The sequence below is a fragment of the Rhinoderma darwinii genome, chromosome 3 (assembly GCF_050947455.1).
Source record: "Rhinoderma darwinii isolate aRhiDar2 chromosome 3, aRhiDar2.hap1, whole genome shotgun sequence".
Classification (NCBI taxonomy): domain Eukaryota; kingdom Metazoa; phylum Chordata; class Amphibia; order Anura; family Rhinodermatidae; genus Rhinoderma; species Rhinoderma darwinii.
Genome location: NC_134689.1, coordinates 384,421,655 through 384,438,139, shown reverse-complemented (window position 1 = coordinate 384,438,139; position 16,485 = coordinate 384,421,655). Strand labels below are relative to the sequence as shown.

General features: G+C 42.6%; 1 long non-coding RNA gene across 1 annotated transcript in view; it reads right to left on the bottom strand.

Moving 5' to 3' along the window:
• Positions 1-225: 225 nt before the first annotated feature.
• The window catches only part of LOC142750096 (uncharacterized), a 59,107-nt gene continuing 42,847 nt past the window's right edge, over positions 226-16,485 (bottom strand). The window contains exons 2-3 of the long non-coding RNA XR_012882565.1: positions 11,361-11,572; positions 226-626 (exon numbers count right to left, since the gene is read on the bottom strand). This is a non-coding gene — a long non-coding RNA (uncharacterized LOC142750096). The remainder of the gene's footprint in view (positions 627-11,360; positions 11,573-16,485) is intronic.

The following is a 16,485-nucleotide window of genomic DNA, read 5'->3' as shown; positions in this document are numbered from 1 at the left end:
ATTGAGCCGGGCTCCTAGCATCATACTTATGTACGATGCTAGGAGTCCCTGCCTCGCTGCAGGACAACTGTCCCGTACTGTAATCATGTTTTCAGTACGGGACAGTAGTTCCACGGAGAGGCAGGGACTCCTAGCATCGTACATAAGTATGATGCTAGGAGCCCGGCTCCCTGCACTGAGTTCGGTCCACTACTTGCGGCCGAAATACGTCCGTCAATTACGGACGTAATTAGTGTGTGTGCACATACCCTAATAGTGGCTAACGACTATGGATTCTGTGAAGGAATACCTGTTCCTGTGTCGTTGACTGTTTTCTTAATTCCCATAAGGTTACAGGTATTTCTACCAGTTTTCTCTATTCTCCTCCTCGATTACTTTCAGTCTGTGTCACCTACTCATCTCTAATTCACTCTCCTAATTTCTTTTCTCTCCTTATATTCTCCTTGTCACTCGCGCTTTCTCCGCTCACTGTCATTCTTCCTCCTTCCCAGATAATCCTGCCTGTGCTTCAGCCCTCTCCTTTTATAAAATGACATGTGTTTGTCACTTTGAAAAGTCGGTGGGGGCAGGGTTTGGGGGTGAGCCATCCCACTTCTCTCTTGCATGTCTCTGCATGACAGTCTGTTCTAAAAAAAAAAAAAAAAAAGAATGAAATATTGTTTTTTTTTTCTAACGATCTTTTTGCTGCTATGGTAAAATACTATTGTAAAGAAAATTCAAACAACAAAACAAGCAAACGAAAAAAACCTTCACCTCTTTGCTGCCAGTGCCAAGATATAAAATATTTCCTGCATGGTAAAGCACACAAGTACAGTATAAGGTGCTATATTTTAAAGTAATTTATTAACAGTATATATTCAATCTGAGATTAATAGCTTTACAGGGCAAATAGGCTCATTTAAAGGGCTCATTTGAGTTTTTGAAATGCCAACCATGCTTTAAGAGTTATGTTCTCACTCATTGCCATGTGGGGCTACGGAAGTGACGACCTTTCTCTTATCCTATTTTCACCTTGTCAGTCAGATAATACTGTATGAATTTTGAATTCAATCTGAAAAGACTGACCGAACAAGCAATTGGGCACTGGGCCCTCCCATTCATCCCTGCAGTCCATGTGGCCCAGCTTTGGACCTCACTGTGTAGGACCACTTTCTGATCCATTGACAGCTTTTGGCACTCAGCCAGTCAATTAAATGACCTCACTATTCCCATCCTGGGCCTTTCTCTGTCCTGCTATAGCAAAAGCTCATATATGCTGAGATCATATATGTAAGTCCTTCAAAACATGCCATATTGCTGCACAGATGAAGGAAAGAGAGGTGCAAAAATCTTTTCTGGCATGCTGTTCCATTTTTCAGTTAATAAATTACCCCATATGTCCTGTCAAAATAATATTTTCAGTATGTTTAATAGAGGTAATGTCAGGTACACTCTGACCTGTAACAATATTCCAGAGTTTCCTACTATTGTAACCTTACTGAGTAGTCCTGTTATCTTGAAACTTTAGGTTTAAGTACGAAATTGCACAAATAGAACGTTCCTAAAGTAGCCACGGTGTGACAGATCCATTTTCAAACAGACGCATTGACAGAACGGAGAACGAAACACGGAACCTGATGGAACAGAGAATGGCAATAGTGTGAACAGTACCCAATATATTCTTACCATTTTACACTCCTTTATCGAACATGGGAGATCCGATAAAAACCTTCTAGGGCTATAGGGAATTAATTCGTTAGTAGAATACTGTAAATGGCTGCTAGTTCAATGGAGCAGGCTGACATGAAACACTTTTTGCTGACTTGAATGTCAAGAGGAATTTGACTTGTACTTTACCATTATTATCGAAGAAATTCCAAAAATAAGAACACATTACGGAACTGTTATTCATACAGAGGCACTTTATTCCCTGTGTACATTGCTCTTCGTATCTATGAATGTGGTACCTTCTTAAAGCAGATCTATGGTCAAACATCAAAGCTTACCTGTGCTGAGCACTCTTATTCTATCACTGTGTGCTGTGTTTTCTTTCTGTCACCCAATTACGCTTCTAACATCTTCTTCTCCTTTCAGCTGGGTCCAGAAAAAAAGTTACAGCACCCATTTTTGGCAGCTATGAAGCTGTCACTTAGTTATAGAGTCACCTAGGCTTCAAAGAAATGCATAGTCCCTGCTCTCTTCTATAAATTAAATGCAGCCTGGGAGTGAAATGCTTAATAAAAATTTAATGTAGATAAGATGACACAAAATGAATGTGTTTTTGACACAGTGTCATCTCCGCATGAAGTTTTAGAGCGATGCCTGTAGATCTGCTTTAAGCCATGCTTGCGCACAGATATCTATACTACTGTACATATCAGCAAAACACTTCTACACGCACCAGGATGAATGTATATGTAAATGTATTATTTAAGTACACATTGCTATGTCAGGAGTATGTTTGGCGATAACGTGCGTTAGCAGTGAAGGGGTTAATGGCAATATATATATGCATTTAACAATCTACAGATAGGGGTAAAACAGTATGGTATCTTAAGGGGGCAGCATTTCCACTTCCATTACTGCCCTTATATATCATGACACTGAGCATTTTTGATGATGCTGGTGCTGTTACATGGCTGATAACGGATGTGATGCACTTTATAGTGGTGTCAAGTATCTATGTATATAGATAATGAACATGCTGCATTGTATAATGATACCGGCTATCTCTATACACTGATAATGAATACACTGCATTGTATAATGACACTGAGTACCTCTACACTCCCCACATGACTACATGGTACAGATCATACTTGCCACTGCTTTTATGTGCGCACTAAATGTTCATAATCATGGGAGGGGGAATTGCTGCTTTTGTGGGGATATTTTCCAAAATGGCGGCTGTTTTAATACATGCTTTTTTTTGTACAAAATTGTATAAAAGTGAAAGCAGATGTCCTATATATTTTGTGGCTGTTTATATTCCCAGAGAGATTTTTATGTACCTTATAATAAGGTGAATATATATATATATATAAAGCTATATTTCCAGGAACCAGTGGCTTTCCTTAATCTTAGGCAGAGGGCTCTGCAATGCATACCTTCTGCCTGGGAGAGAGATACTATGCTGCCAGTAAGTCTGCCAGATCCCACGTTTTTTGCTCCCTCTGTAACGTGGACGTGTCAGGCTGATATATAAAAAACATTTCAATTGAAGACTGGTAAAATTTTCATCTCTATATATTTGTCCCGTTGTCTTTATTTAATGTGATGCTTGATGGTTGACTGATGCTTGATGGCTGAATGAGGGCAGAAATATTAGATATCATGGGTGAAAATCCAAAAATAAGTGAATAATCACTTTAAATGCATAAAAACACATTAGCTTATCTTTGTTTGTTTTTTAGAAAAAAATAAATTTCAACAAGCTGCAGAACAAAGAATGCTAAAAAGTGTATATTACTGGCAGTGAGCAAAGTAGCTAGCTTCTTCTACTAGAGGCTCAAGAGCATTAGATATAGCTGTCAGCATGTGTTTCATCTTGTCATAGAGGGGATCCCACCCTAAGGACCTCCCTCTGCGAGCCAGATAGGGGAGCTGCGAACAAGCCGCAGCTCTCTCTCTGGTGGACGCATTCTGGCTATCTATTACATGAATGGACATTAATTTGTTTTGCTGCCATGTAATACTAAATTTCCCCTGCATCACAAATGTCTGGCCAACGTGGATTCTCCCAGCTATAACAGCTGATCACCAGGGGTTAGGCCCTGTTCACATGATGTGATATGCGGTGGAAAAAGCCCCGTCAGGCCGAAAGTGTAGTAGTTCCCCAGCGTGATGTGAACACGAACTTAGAGAAGCAGGAGAAGCTTCATGACTTAGAGAAGTTTCATACGACAACCTCTTTAAGAAATTAGCATCCAAGTAGTATACATATCAGAACCCACAGTATGGGGGATAATTATTAGATTGGTTGGGTTCCAACCCCAGAGATCCCCTGTTCCTCCTCCTGTGGACAGAGAGGGTTATAAGATAAGCTACTTCTCATCTTCTTACTCCTTTTCTAAAAAAGAAAGGATATGTGACAATCAGAGAGCAAGCATGCTCTCTGATCGATAAGGGTGGTGATAACATGAACAACAGTTCATGTTACCCCTCCCCCTTGGGTAATCTACAGCCATACAGGGACAGGAGGAGGATGACAGTTTCTCTCCTCTCCCTGCACACTGCCAGCTTGTCCCCTACTCCTCCTCTTCACATGGGCATAAGTGACAGCTACATATGCAGCTCCCACTGCAACCTGCTCTAATACAATGTAATGTGTTGAGCAAAATTATTAAATTTTTCTTTATCAATTATAGGTGGGGACACACATGCACTACCCTTTCATAAACGTACAAACTGATATACAAAAAATGTGCAAACTATTGTATGATTAGAAGTGCTTGTCCAACAACACCATACATTTAACATTGCAGGCGACAAAAGCCCCACAAAAAATGGGCCGTACCGCCGGAGCAGGATAGCAGCTGGCCACACAGTGTACCAAGTAAAGTCTATAGTCCGAGTAAGGGTACCTGTGGTAGTCAGACAGTAGCGATGGATAGGCTCGGATGGGACCTTGGCAGCAGACACCAGGCGTGGTGTAACACAGCAGACGTGATCGGTGGCGCAACACGACTCCAACTCTCTAAGGCACAGGAACAAGGTAGCACGGGATACAGGTAGCAGGAACACTGGGAACTGGAAAACACTAAGGGACCATTTGCAAGACTAACACAGGTAAATACAACGCTCAGGCAATGAGTGAAGGGGCAGGGCCTTTCTTATAGTCCAGGGTTATCATGGGTGGTTAGGCAATTCTAAACATGTGTGCGCGCTGGCATCTCCGGGAAGGAAGGGAATCGGCAGGATGAGAGGAGTCTGCGGTCAGCGACCGCAGACGTTACAGTATCCCCCCTCTTACACCCCCTCTTCTTGGGACCAGAGCGAGTGAGGAACTTCTTAATGAGGGTAGAAGCATTGAGGTTCTCCTCTGGCTCCCAGGACCTCTCCTCTAGACCAAACCACTTCCAATCCACCAAATAAAAAGTTCTTCCTCCCACTTTTTTGGTGTCCAAGATCTCCTTAACCTCAAATGAATCTGATGAACCGCTGGGGGCAACTGCAGGACTAGGAGTAGCAGTTCAGAACCACAGGCTTCAGGAGGGAGACATGAAAGGAGTTGGGGATCTTGAGGGTGGGAGGCAGTGGCAGTCGAAGCTTGTAGGACAGGGTTGATCTGCTGTAGGATCTCGAAGGGTCCGAGGAACCTGAGAGCAAACTTGTATGACGGCGCCCTCAGCCAGACATTCCTATAGGACAGCCAGACCTTGGTACCCGGAAGAAACTGAGGAGGCTCTCTTCTCCTTGTTTCTGCCTTTCGTTTCATGTGGTCGACCGCCAGCAGAATAGAGGATCGGGTTTGCTGCCACATCTGCAGGAAGTCCCTGAATGCAGAGTGAGCTGGGTGCACCTGAGACGTAACTGCCACCGGGAGAGGAATTCGTGGGTGTTGGCCGTAAACGATGAAGAACGGTGTGCCAGCCGTGGATTCGCTTGTATGTTTGTTATAAGAGAACTCGGGCCAAGGAAGAAGCTGCACCCAGTCATCATGCTACCTGGAGATAAGGTGTCGTAGATAGTTCTCCATGATCTGATTGATTCTCTCGACCTGACCATTGGATTGGAGGGGGGGGGGGTAGGCTGAGGAAAAGTCCAACATTACATCGAGGAGGTTACAGAGGGCTCTCGAGCACTTTGAGGTGAACTGAACCCCCCCCCCGATCAGACACGATATGCAGAGGTAAGCCGTGCAGGCGGAAGATGTGTTGGATGAAGAGCCAGTCGAGAAGCAGTAGGTAGGCCGGTCAGCGGAACACAATGAGCCATTTTCGAGAATTCGTCCACCACCACCCAGACCGTACTGCATCCAGCAGAGGGAGGCAGATCCGTAACAAAGTCCATTGCTATATGTTGCCAGGGGGCATTGGGCACCGGCTGGAGCAGCCCAGCAGGCTTGGAGTGAGCAACCTTGTTAGCGAAATGTCTGTAGGAATCCCTGGAAGTCACGGGTCTATGGTCCCTGACACTCCCAGGTGGGATTTTCCCATGCTAGGGTTTTGCCAGTAAGGAGAGAGACAATGAAAGTGACCCCTGCGCCGTCAGTAGAGAATGCTCTGGAATACAGGCTGAAGTGGATCTAGCACTGGTTCAGAAATACCCTGCAAGTCTTCGTGTCTCCATCATAGCGATGAGGTAGTGGCAGAGAAAATCGGGGGGCAGCACTGCCAGGAGGTGTAGTCCGGGGGGTCAGTACTGCCAGGAGGTGTAGTAGGAGGAACACGGGTAAACACAACAACGCTCAGGTAATGAGTGAAGGGGCAGGGCCCTTCTAATAGTCCATGGTGATCATGGGTGATTAGGCAATTCTAAACATGTGTGCGCTGGCCCTTTAAGACTGGGACTGAGCTCGCACGCACACCCTAGTGGTCACTGCAGGCCAGGACGGTTGCATGTGCTGGCATCTCTGGGAAGGAAGGCGTCAGCAGGACGAGAGGAGTCTGCGGTCAGCGACCACGGACGTTACACTACCTTTGCGCAAAGTTCTGTGCTGATTAATTTTATAATATATATTTATATCCGTCTGAGATTTATTTTTCCAATACAGAGCCTCAAATCCCTTATATAGACATAAAGTTAAACTATAAAATTCTTGCTCTCTGCAGTTGCTGCTAGGTAGAGAGTACTGCATACTGCTTTATTATTTAGTTCAATATATAAACAGTATGCCATAAGCTCCTAGACTCCCCCCAGTGGAAACTGCAGGCAGACAGAATATTATTAGTTTACTATGAGGGAATTTGGAGCCCTGCATCAGAAAAACCGTTCTAAACATATTTGACATTAATCAGCACAGAATAATGGGTTTATTTATTGGATTGGTCGCGTTCCAACCCCAGAGATCCCCTGGGGATAAAAAAATGTTGCTCAACGATGTAAATTTATTTTAAAGTGCATTTAAATCTGCCTTGACATTCTGATATTTAGCAAATTCTTTAGGAGTTCTCCTTACAGGCCAAGATGGAAAAGATGAAGTCTTTGCTGCTTTCCGCTCCTCTTCTCTCTACCAGCAACCAGCAAAGGGCGCTCACATTTATTTTATTAGACCTAAACTGATATCTATGATTAGTACAGGGAAGAGAGAATTGAGCTGCCGACTAATAACTGCAATCTGTTCTCTGCTTTAGAAGTGTCTTTTTGAACTATTGGGAATGATTGGGCATGTCTGTGCCCTGATGGTCAGGGTCCACACAGAACAGCATTGCGGGCCGCAGGTTGTGCACCCCTGATCTAGAGTATTGATGTTGCCTGTGTCACAAGCACCTTTTGAATGGGCATCCATTTAACATTCACCCTATTTTACTCTCTTTACAATTTATATATATGTATTCTAGTATTATAGATGCTATACAGGGAGGTTATAGGTCTTATGAAGGGAAGGCTTGGCCCTGAACCATTACTTCCCAAATGCTGATGGCCATTTGAGGCACTGGCCCAACCCTTTTGCCAGCCTTAATAGCAAGATCAGAAGAGCAGCCAGTATGGGGCCCCATTTTGATCTTGCAAATGTTCACTTTTTCTGACTAGGCTCCTATATATAATATTTACGGCTCTTGCAACCATATCACTTTCTTTCCTTTAATCTTCCGGTTACAATTGTATTTTATATAATAAGGATCATAAGTATTAATTATAAAATCATATGTAATCAGATAGATTTGTATGATATGAAGATATGAGAGGTTCTGTATATATTGTGACCTCTACAGGGGACAGTGCACAATAAGCCATCAAAATGTAGAATTAGCCTAATCTTCATTTTATTAGTATTTGCCATTATAGACAGATTGGATAAATGGTCACAATAACCTAGTTGTCTTTGATTCCTGATTGCCGTGGTTTTACTAAGGCTGGTCATAAAATCCACAATACGTTCTCATCTATAACAAAACATAAATTTCCGCAGATTGCCAGTGTTTGGTAAATGATTTACATGATCGGAGAACCAGACGCAGATCCCAGGTTTGTGATTGGCTGGCCTCATGCAGCGAAAGTGAAGTAAACAGATCATAGTTACCATAGCAACAGAAGCAAACTGCACAAGAAGAAAGCTCAAATAATTAACATTTATGTCTAGAATGTGTATAAGGAAGGAATATGTGTATGTGTGTTTTAGTGCATGGGAATGTAAGCAGGTGCATAGCTATGGATGGCTGCAAAAAGATATATATGCACAAAAAAGGAACCACAGGTTATCAAAAGAAACCCTGAACACTATAAAAATAGAGAGATCCCTAATAGTGTCATAAATGCAAATAAAATGGAAAATAAATTTGTCGTCAGAGGTCAATTAAAGTGCACCTCCCCCTTCACCTTGAAAAGGCAGAACTAATGGTGGCCATACACCTTATCTAGCTGTCAGCCAAAAACTTGTTCGACTGTATACACATGCACGTTGGGTGGGTTCAGACGACGTTTATCTAATGTGTATGGGCATCTTAATTCTGCTACATACTCACTATATACTGAATACAGATTCCTAGCAGCAGGATCAGGGTATTCTGATCATAAGGGACCAGGAAAAGTGACCTTGTTAAATGTCGCGGTCAATAGCGACCGCAGCATTTAAATCCTTAGAAAGAGGGGGGGGGGCGACCCCCTCTAACAGATCATCATGCCCCCCATCGCAATGCAATCGCTTGGGGGGGCCGATGGTTGCTATGGCTGCCTGGAGGCCTAATGAAGGCCCCCAGGTCCGCCATTTTTGTGCTCTGTCCTCCAGCAGGGCTTAATAGAAGGCTGTCAGAATCACGATATACTGCAATACATTAGTATTGCAGTATATCGTGCAAGCGATCTAACGATCGCTGGTTGAAGTCTCCTAGGGGGATTAATAAAAAAGTAAAAATGAGCAAAATAAAGTTGTTGTTTTTTGTTAAAAATAAATAAAAAAGTAAAAGTAAAAAAAACAAACTGTTCCCATTTTCCCCCTAGAGCATAGTAAAAAAAATAAATAAATAAACATAATTGGTATCGCCGCGTCCGTAAAAGTCTGAACTATTACAATATATCATTATTTAACCCGCACGGTGAACGCCGTAAAGAAAAATTGTAAACGCCAGAATCTCTATTTTTTGGTCACCTCATCTCCCACAAAAAATGAAATAAAAAGTGATCAAAACGTCACATGTACCCCAAAATGTGTATCATTAAAAACGACAGCTTATCCCGCAAAAAAAAAGCCCTCATACCACTTCATCGACAGAAAAATAAAAAAGTTGTGGCTCTCGGAATTTGGCGACACAAAATACATTTTATTTTTTACACTTAGGTTTTTACTTGTAAAAGTAGTAAAATATAGAAAAATAGATATATATTTTGTATCACCGTAATCGTATTGACCCACAGAATAAAGTTAACATGTTGTTTTAATTGCACAGTGAATTCCGTAAAAACGATGCGCAAAAAACAAAGGAGGAATCGCTGTTTTTTTCATTTTCTACCCCACAAATAATTTTTTTCCCGTTTCCTAGTACATTATATGGCACAATAAATGGTGCTACGAAAAACTACAACTCGTCCCGCAAAAATCAAGCCCTCATAGTACTATATCGACGGAAAAATAAAAAAGTTATGGCTTTTGGAAGGTGGGGAGGAAAAAACGAAAATGAAAATCTGAAAAAGGGCTGTAGCGGGAAGGGGTTAAGAAGAAGAGCAACTGCCTGGGACACAGGAGTTTCTGGGTTGGAATCCTGACAGTATCTTACTTCTTCCAGGATGTCATTTAGATGTCCTAGGGGCTGGCTTGTTAGCATATTTCAAACCCAGACGACCCTACACTGCGGACCAAGATAAAAGGTTTTTTACAAACCTGATGTACTGTGACTTGGCGTACTAAATCCTTGTCATTTCTTCCCCTTTATTTGCTTAAAGAGGCTCTGTCACCAGATTTTGCAACCCCTATCTGCTATTGCAGCAGATCGGCGCTGCAATGTAGATAAGAGTAACGTTTTTATTTTTAAAAAACGAGCATTTTTGGCCAAGTTATGACCATTTTCGTATTTATGCAAATGAGGCTTGCAAAAGTACAACTGGGCGTGTTTAAAAGTAAAAGTACAACTGGGCGTGTATTATGTGCGTACATCGGGGCGTGTTTACTACTTTTAATAGCTGGGCGTTCTGAAGAGAAGTATCATCCACTTCTCTTCACAACGCCCAGCTTCTGGCAGTGCAGATCTGTGACGTCACTCACAGGTCCTGCATCGTGACGGCCACATCGGCACCAGAGGCTACAGTTGATTCTGCAGCAGCATCAGCGTTTGCAGGTAAGTAGCTACATCGACTTACCTGCAAACGCCGATGCTGCTGCAGAATCATCTGTAGCCTCTGGTGCCGACACGATGCAGGACCTGTGAGTGACGACACAGATCTGCACTGCCAGAAGCTGGGCGTTGTGAAGAGAAGTGGATGATACTTCTCTTCAGAACGCCCAGCTATTAAAAGTAGTAAACACGCCCCGATGTACGCACATAATACACGCCCAGTTGTACTTTTACTTTTCAACACGCCCAGTTGTACTTTTGCAAGCCTCATTTGCATAAATACGAAAATGGTCATAACTTGGCCAAAAATGCTCGTTTTTTAAAAATAAAAACGTTACTGTAATCTACATTGCAGCGCCGATCTGCTGCAATAGCAGATAGGGGCTGCAAAATCTGGTGACAGAGCCTCTTTAAGTTCGCTCTCCTTAAATAATTTTTGATTATTTTTTATTTTATTAATATGTTTTTGTGTGTCACTATTTGTCGTCTGTCCTTTACAGATGACCTTAATTGTTTGCTTTCCTCTTTTTGCACACATATGTAATTTGTTGTGATGTTGGGTTTACGTGTGAGGCGGAATCACGTCGACACCTATACTCTTTTATAATTCTAAACTCCACATCATGACCTCAAATATTGTAATATATTGCGTTTCATGAGGTCCCATACAATTGACATTATATTATATGTTGCACTTATCAACAGATATAATTTCATAATTTCTTTTTCTCCTCTTCAACATTTATTTAGTTGTAATCAGCATAATTTGGGGGATCATTATTGTTTGTTCTTCCCCCTCGTTTTCTTTAAATGTTATTATTTATTTTTTCACTTATGCACACTCAACACCATTGGCACATTATTGCCATCTTCTTGGGTTTTATCTTTAGGGATACATGAAATGGGCGGGCCTCTGACCCGCCACGTACGACACAGTATTATGGCACTTACATTTTTCTTGGTCCCAATCGTCCTATGGTGTGCGCACTCCATATGCACGTGATCGGGTGTGTTGCTGCCCCCGTCCTTGTCTCCTATAGTGTGGTGCGAATGTCTGGAATTCCTGTTACGCGTCAGGAACCCAGATGTGCGCCGCGGCACTGGAGGCCGGATGTGGGGCATGCCACACTTCCCGGTCGAGTCGGTGGACATGCGCCGAGAACCTACGGACGTGGGGAAAGCAATTAAAATCAATAGAAAATCACCTGGGCAACTGACTATTTAGGGCCTGACTATAGCAAGACACCACACACCCCTTGAGGAAGCGGACACCGCAAAAGGCACGTCAGGGTTCAACACAAGGTATCCAGGTCTCCAAGACTACTGATATGGGTAAGGTTTGTCTTAATTACCTATGACATTATAGTTTTCCTGCTGTAGATAAAATCACCCCCTGGACTATTATGTCCACAGTTTAATGGTCTGTACATAAGGAACTAACTGCATATAAGACAATATACCTCCCATTTCATATATCCTTAATACAAGGAGTACAACATAATATTTATTACTATACACAGTTGGATAACGTACATACTTGTGTTTACATTTTATAGAGTCTCTCCATTCATGTACCTTTTTAATATGTTTGTTTTTTATGTGTATTTAATAAAAATTTGTTATCTTTAACCCCTTCATGACCGGGCCATTTTGCACGTTAATGACCAAGGATTATTTTTTGTTTTTTCACGGTCGCATTCCAAGAGTCGTAACTTTTTTTTTTATTCCGTCGACATCGCCGTATAAGGGCTTGTTTTTTGCGGGACGAGTTGTATATTGTAATTGTACCATTTTTAGATGCTTACAATATATTGATTAACTTTATTTTAGGAGAGAATTGAAAATAAGCAGCTATTCCAGCATTCATTTTCACGTTATAAATTTACGCCGTTTACTATGCAGCGTAAATAACATGTTAACTTTATTCTATAGGTCGGCACGATTACGGGGATACCAAATATGTAAAGGTTTTATATGTTTTTTCTACGTTTGCACAATAAAAACCCTTTTAGAAAAAAATTACTTGTTTTTGCATTGCCGCATTCCAAGAGACGTAATTTTTTTATTTTTCCGTCAATGTGGGCTTGATTTTTGCGGGACAATGTGTAGTTTTCATTAGTACTATTTTGGGGTACATAGGACTTATAGATGAACTTTTATTTTATTTTTTATGGGGGGAATGGGAGAAAAGAGAGAATTTTGCCGTTGTTTTTTGCGTTTTCTTTGGACGCCGTTCATCCGGCGGTTTATTGTTCATTTTATTGGTCAAGTTGTTACGATCGCTGGGATACCATATATGTGTATGTGTGATTTGTTTTGACACTTTTACTAAATAAAAGTTTTATTTGACTTTGACTGTAAATTTATTTTTATTTTTTTCAGAAACTTTATTTAACTGATTGACATTTTTTTTTGACGTCCCACCAGGGGACTTCACTATGCGATCTGTTGATCGCATATATAATGCTTTGGTATACTTAGTATACCGAAGCATTATTGCCTGTCAGTGTAAGGGGGGATTCACACGAGTGTGATTTGGCAGCGTGTAGGCCGCGTGGTTTTCACGCGGCACGCAATGCCCTATAGAAGTCTATGGGGCAGTACACACAGTCCGTGTATTTTGCGCAGCGTTTGTTCGCTGCGCAAAATACGCGACAGGTTAAATAACTCTGCGTATTTCACGCATCACGCACCCATTGAAGTCAATGGGTGCGTGAAAACCAGGCAGGTCGCACGGAAGCTCTTCCGTGCGAACCGACTGAAACAGCGCACGAGCTGTCAAAAGGATGAATGGAAACAGAAAAGCACCACGTGCTTTTCTGTTTCCAAGCATCGAAACGGAGTGTCTTTGCGAGGAGCGAACCCCGACAACCGAAGCTAACTTCACCGGGTTCGGCCAAACTCGTTTTGGCCGAACCCGGCAAAAAAATTTCCGGTCCGCGACGTCGGGAGACATTCACTGTGCATGGTGCTGAAAGAGTTAAACTGTTTCAGCACCATGGACAGTGACTTGCAATCCCAAAATACATGAACCTGTAAAAAAAAACGAAGTTCTAACTTACCGATTACTCCTGTCTCCTTCCTGCAGTCCGACCTCCCGGGATGACACTTCAGTTCAAGTGACAGCTCCAGCCAATCATAGGCCAAGCACAGGCTGCAGCCAATCACAGGCTGCAGCGGTCACTTGGACTGCCGCGTCATCCAGGGAGGTGGGGCCCGATGTCAAGAGAGGCGCGTCACCAAGGACGCGTCACCAAGGACGCGTCACCAAGGCAACGGCCGGGAAGTTCTCGGTAAGTAGGAACTTTATCTTTTTTTTTTACAGGTTTTTCGCTGTTGTGTTCGGCATTCACTGTTGAGGGTGCTGAAAGATTTAGCTCTTTCAGCACCTTGGACAGTGACGGGCGTCGACAAGCCTCATCTCTATGATGCCGGCTGCGCGAAAATCACGCAGCCGCGCATCAGACACGCATGACACACGCAGCTGTCAAATGGTTTTTGCGCGCGCAAAAACGCAACGTTCGTGTGAATCTGCCCTAAAACTGACAGGCAATCTATTAGGTCATGCCTCCGGCATCGCCTAACAGGCAGATGCTGAAGACAGACCTGGGGGTCTTTGTTAGACCCCCGGCTGTCATGGAAACCCGACGGCGACCTGCGATTTGTTTGCGGGGGCGCCGATCGGGTGACAGAGGGAGCTCCCTCCTTCTGTCAAACACATTAGATGCCGCTGTCACTATTGACAGCGGTATTTAATGGGTTAAACTGCCGGAATCGGAGCGCGCTTCGATTCCGGCAGTTGCAGCAGGAGCCAGGCTGTGTATAACAGCCGTGCTCCTGCCGCTGATCGCGTGGGTACAGTGGCAGTATCCGCGCCATCACAGGACGGATATATCCGTCCTCCTGCGCGAACTAGCAGCTGCTGAGGACGGATATATCCGTCCTTCGGCGTTAAGAAGTTAATATATACTTGGCTGTGTACTCTGTTTCTTTTGTGTATATATATCTATTATGGCGTTGCCTTTGCATCATAAGAGGGAGGTTGTTCCCTAGGGACATTACCTAGCCCACTACTACTTTGCATCAGGAGTTTATTGAATTATAAAATAAACATAATTGGTATCACCGCGTCCGTAAAAGTCTGAACTATTACAATATATAATTATTTAACCCGCACGGTGAACGCCGTAAAAAAAAAATTGTAAACGCCAGAATCTCTATTTTTTGGTCACCTAATCTCCCTCAAAAAATGAACTAAAAAGTGATCAAAACGTCACATGTACCCGCAAACTGTGTATCATTAAAAACTACAGCTTATCCCGCAAAAAATAAGCCCTCATACCACTTAACCCCTTCCCGCTCCTTGACGTACTATTACGTCATGGCAGCTGTATCGTTCGCGCTCCATGCCGTAATAGTACGTCTCGGGAGTAACGGCCGTTTCGGCCGTCCTCCCGACACATACAGGAGCTGTGACGCTGCTGTCTTGTTCAGCAGCTGTCACAGCTCCTACAGCGGGGACCGATCGCTGTGTCCCCGCTGATTAACCCCTTAAAAGCCGCGTTCTATAGAGATCGCGGCTTTTTAGGGGTTAAGCTGCCATCGCCGGCCTGCTACACGATAGCGGCCGGCGATGGTGACTATGGCAACCGGACACCAAACAATGGCGTCCGGCTATGCCATAGACGGAAGCCTAGTGGGTCCTGACAACGTCAGGACCCACTATGCTTGCTGTCAGTGAGTAGCTGACAGTTCTAATACACTGCACTACGCAAGTAGTGCAGTGTATTAGAATAGCGATCAGAGCCTCCTGCCCTCATGTCCCCTAGTGGGACAAAGTAATAAAGTGAAAAAAAAGTTAAAAAAAGATGTGTAAAAATAAGAAAATAAAAGATTTAAAAGTAATAAAAGTAAAAATCCCACCTTTTCCCTTATCAGTCCTTTATTATTAATAAAAATATATAAACAAACAAATAAACTATACATAATTGGTATCGCCGCGTCCGTAACGGCCTGAACTACAAAATTATTTCATTATTTATCCCGCACGGTGAACGCCGTAAAATAAAATAATAATAAACCGAACCACAATCACAATTCTTTGGTCACTTCACCTCCCAAAAAATGGAATAAAAAGAGATCAAAAAGTCGCATGTACCGAAAAATGGTACTGATCGAAACTACAGTTCGTTACGCAAAAAATAAGTCCTCGCACGGCTTTATTGATTGAAAAATAAAAACGTTATGGCTCTTAGAATAAGGTAACACAAAAAGTGAATGATTGTTTACAAAACGTATTTTATTGTGCAAACGCCATAAGACATAAAAAAAAACTATAAACATCTGGTATCGCCGTAATCGTATCGCCCCGCAGAATAAAGTGAATATGTCATTTATAGCGCACGGTGAACGCTGTAAAAAAAAATGAAAAAAAAACAATAGTAGAATTGCTGTTTTTTAGTCACCACGCCACCTAAAAATAGAATAAAAACTGATCAAAAAGCCGCATGCACCCCAAGAAAACTACAATGGATTCCTCAAGGGGTCTAGTTTCCAAATTGGGGTCACTTTTGGGGGGTTCCCAATGTTTTGGCACCACAAGACCTCTTCAAACCGGACATGGTGCCTAATAAAAAAGAGGCCTCAAAATCCACTGGGTGCTCCTTTGCTTCGGAGGCCGGTGCTTCAGTCCATTACCGCCCAAGGGCCACATGTGGGATATTTCTCTAAACTGCAGAATCTGGGCAATACGTATTAAGTTGCGTTTCTGTGATAAATCCTTTTGTGTTATAAAAAAAAAATGGTATAAAGGATTTTCTGACAACAAAAAAAATTTAAATTTCACCTCTACTTTGCTCTAAATTTTTGTGAAACACCTAAAGGGTTCATAAACTTTCTACATGCTGTTGTGAATACTTTGAGGGGTCTAGTTTCTAAAATGGGGTATTTGATAGGGGTTTCTAATATATGGGCCCCTCAAAGCAACTTCAGAACTGAACTGGAACCTAAAAAAATAAATAAATGAGGCAATACTTCGCTTCTTACATTATACTGATAATGAGCCGTGCCCACCCCG